We start from the raw sequence: 4,152 nt of genomic DNA on the forward strand, positions 1-4,152 counted from the left end.
GCTAATTTTTTTTTTTTTTTTTTTTTTTTTTTTTTTTTTTGTATAGTCTTGAAGGGGTTTCACTGTGTTAGCCAGGATGGTCTCGATCTCCTGACCTGATGATCCACCCACCTCAGCCTCCCAAAGTGCTGGGATTACAGGCGTGAGCCACTACGCCCGGCCTTCTTTCTTATTTTACTTGAGACAGAGTCTCACTCTGTTGAGGATAGAGTGTGAGATCTCAGCTCACTACAACCTTTGCCTCCTGGTTTCAAGTGATTCTTGTGCCTCAGCCCCCTGAGTAGCTGGGATTACAGGTGCCCGCCAAAAGACCTGGCTAATTTTTAAAAATATTTTTAATAGAGATGGGGTTTCACCATGTTGGTCAGGCTGGTCTTGAAGTCTTGACCTCAGATGATCCACCTGCCATGGCCTCCCATAGTGCTGGGATTACAAGCGTGAGCCACTGTGCCCAGCCCCTAATAAATTTTTAAGATTGAAATCATACAAATTATCTCCTCCAGGAACAATGAATTGCTTGAACCTGGGAGACGGCAGCCGCACTGAGCTGAGATCGCACCATTGCACTCCAGCCTGGGCAACAAGAGCAAACCTCTGTCTCAAAAATAAAAATAAAAATAAAAACTTATTAGGACTTCCTTTGAGGCCTACCATATGGGATATATCCAGGAGAATGTTCCAAGGGCACCTGAAGAAAAATGTGTATTCCGCTGTTGCTGGAAGTAAAGAAGAGTTATCTTTATGTCTCTTAGATGTACTTGGTTTATGCTGTTGTTCAAGGCCTCCATTTCCTTATTGATCTCCTGTGTGGTTGTTGTTTCAATCCATTATTGAAAGTAAGATATTGAAGTATTCAACTACCAGTGTAGAACAATCTATTTCTTCCTTATATTTTATCAATATTTGCTTCATATATTTCAAAACTTTGTTATATATGTTTATAATATACTCTTGATAAATTCAACCTTTTATAGAGATAATTTTCTTTGTTTCCTGTAACTTTTTGGCTTAAAGTCTATTTTTCTGGCTGGGCAAGGTGGCTCATGGCTATAATCCCAGCAGTTTGGGAGGCCAAGCCAGGTGGATCACTTGAGCCCAGGAGTTTGATACCTGCCTGGCAACATTGTGAAATCCTGTCTCTACAAATAATTTTTTTTTTTAAATAACAAGGTGTGGTAGTGGTACATGCCTGTGGTTCAAACTACTCAGGAGGCTGAGGTAGGAGGATCATTTGAGCTTGGGAGGTTGAGGCTGCAGTGAGCTGTGATCATATGACAGCACTCCAGCCTGAGCGACAGAGCAAGACTCTGTCTAAACAACAAAACAAAACAAAAAAAACAGTCTATTTGGTGGCTCACGCCTGTAATCTCAGCAATTTGGGAGGCAAAGGCAGGCAGATCACCTCAGGTCAGAAGTTCAAGGCCAGCCTGGCCAACATGGTGAAACCCCGTTTCTACTAAAAATACAAAAATTAGCCAGGTGTGGTGGCAGGTGCCTGTAATCCCAGCTACTTGGGAGGCTGAGGCAACATAATCGCTTGAACCCAGGAGGCATGGGTTGCAGTGAGCCGAGATCGTACCACTGCACTCCAGCCTGGGGAACAAGAGCAAGACTTCACCTCAAAAAAAAAAAAAAAAAAAAAAAACATAAAAAATGCAGTCTATTTTTCTGACACTAATATAGCCATGTCAGCTTTCTTTTGATTACCACTTGCATAGACTATCTTTTCCCATTCTTCTACTTTTAATGTCTTTGATTCTTGGTATTGAAAAAGAGTCTCTTGTAGACAGTATATAGACTATAGACGGATTGTGTTTTTCCAATTCTGACAATATTTGCCTTTAAATTGCAGAGTTGAATTCAACTACTTTCAAAATAATTACTGATAAGGACTCACTGCTATCATTTAGCTATTTGTTCTCTATATATCTTACATGTTTTTTTAACCTCAATTCCATCATCACTTAAAAATATATATATTTAGTTCATATTTTGTAGTGTACCATTTTGATATGTGTGTGTGTACGTTATTTTCTTTGTGGTTACTTTGGGGATTACAATTAATATCTTAAAGTTATAACAATCTAGTTTGAATAATGTCAACTTTGTTTCATTTATGCACACACACACACACACACACACATACTATTCCTATATACTTCCATCTCTATATTGTCACAGGTAACATATTTTCACATCATATACTATCAACACAAATCTAAAATTATTGTTTTATGCATTTGTCTTTTAAATTACATAGTAAAATGAAACATCACAAATCAAAAATACAATACTGCTTTTATATTTACTTGTGTAGTTACCTTTACTACTGTAGCAACTTTTACTAGTAGTTACCTTTACTAGTGTTATTTGTTCATATGGTTTTCATTTCAGCCTGAAAGACTCCCTTTACCATTTCTTGTAAAGCAAATGGACTAGTAACAAATTCCCCCCAAGTCTGTTCATCTGACTCCATTTTTTTTTAGGAGTAGAGGGTGCTTCCAGGGAAGACTAGGAACCAGCTAGACAAATTCTAAAAGAGCTGTAATACTTTTCTCCACTCTTGAAGGACAGTTTTTCCAAATATAGAATTCTCAGTTATTTTCTTTTACTATTTTAAATATGCCATCCCACTTCCTTCTGGCCTCCATAGTTTTTGATGAGAAATTAACTGTTAATCTTATTGAGGATTCCTTATACATGAAGAGTTAGCTCCTTTTGCTTTCTAGATTCTCTTGCTTTGTAAAATTAGAGTATAACGTGTCTTCGTGTGGATCTCTTTGACTTCATCCTGCTTAATGTTTAAGTTTTTGGATGAATATATTCATGTCTTTCATCAAATTTGGGAAATATTTTTTCTGTTTTTTTCTCTCTCATCCCCCCTGAGACTTCCATGATGCATGTGCTGGTATGCTTGATGGTGTCCCACAAATCCCTAAGGTTGTGTTCCTTTTTCTTCATTCTTTTTCCCTTCTGCTCTTTAAATTGGATAATTTTAATAGCCTTATTTCAAGTTTGGTAATTTTCTCTTTTGCCTACTCATATTTGTAATTGAACTCTTCTGGTGAATTTCCATTTAACCTACTGTACTTTTATGTTCAGAATTTCTATTTGATTCCTTTTTTATAACTGTTATCTTTTTATTGATATGCCCTATTTGGTTGTACATTTTTCTTTTTTTTTTTTTTTTAAGAGACAGGGTCTTACTCTTGTGACTCAGGCTGGAGTACAGTGTCAGTTCAGCCTCAAACTCCTGGGCTCAAGGGATCCTCCTGCCTCAGCTTCTCAAGTGGCTAGGACTACAGGTATGTGCCACCAGACCTGGCTAATTTTTTTAAAAAAATTTTGTACAGATTGGGGGTCTTGTTATATTGACCACACTAGTCTCAAATTCCCGGCCCCAAGTGATCCTCCCACCTTAGCCTCCCAAAGCACTAGGATTACAGGTGGGCATCTCTGTGCTGGGTCTTATACATTGTTTTTCTGATTTTCCATAGTTCTTTGTCCATGGTTTCCCTTTAACTGATTAAGCATTTTAAGAGAGTTGGTTTAATGACTTTGACTAGTAACTCCAATGTTTAGTATTCCTCAGAGATGGTTTCTGTAAAAATTCTTTAAAAAAAAAATTCCCGTGAATGGGCTATAGTTTCCTATTTCTTTATATGGTGACTTTTTTGTTGAGAATTAGACAATTAGACATCTTGAGTACTATAGTGTGGTAACTCTCAAAATCAGACTCTACTGCTCTTCACGGATTGCTCATTATTGCTTGCTTAAGGCTGCAGTATTTTATGTGGACAAAGAAGTTTCTCTTCTGTTACTGCTATAGTCAGGCACTGACCTAACAGAGATTTAATTAAATGTATGGATCCAAAGACAGAGAGAAAAGAGTGTGTTCCTTTACATTTTCTGTGAGTTGCCATGAGAAAGCTGCTACAAGCCAGGCGGGCTAAAAAATAAAAAGTGTCTTTGCTGGTTCCTTAGGGAATTGCCAGACTGACCAAATGTACAACTCCTAAAATTTGTAGGAAAAGTTTCTTACTGCCACCCCTGGCAATAGCCAGCTACTCCATAAATGCAGACTACTATCCCCATGGCTGCAGCAGGGTGGAAGAAAGGGGATTGCTACCTGTATTGCAATGAAATGTTATT

General features: G+C 37.7%; 1 non-coding gene across 1 annotated transcript; it reads right to left on the bottom strand.

The window, feature by feature from the left end:
- Positions 1-2,491: 2,491 nt before the first annotated feature.
- Positions 2,492-2,553, bottom strand: LOC116472058 (U7 small nuclear RNA). The gene has a single exon (XR_004248970.1). It is a non-coding gene; the product is annotated as a U7 small nuclear RNA (small nuclear RNA).
- Between the last annotated feature and the right edge of the window lie 1,599 nt (positions 2,554-4,152).

Source organism: Hylobates moloch, unplaced genomic scaffold (assembly GCF_009828535.3).
Source record: "Hylobates moloch isolate HMO894 unplaced genomic scaffold, HMol_V3 SCAFFOLD_6, whole genome shotgun sequence".
In the NCBI taxonomy this organism is placed as follows: Eukaryota; Metazoa; Chordata; class Mammalia; order Primates; family Hylobatidae; genus Hylobates; species Hylobates moloch.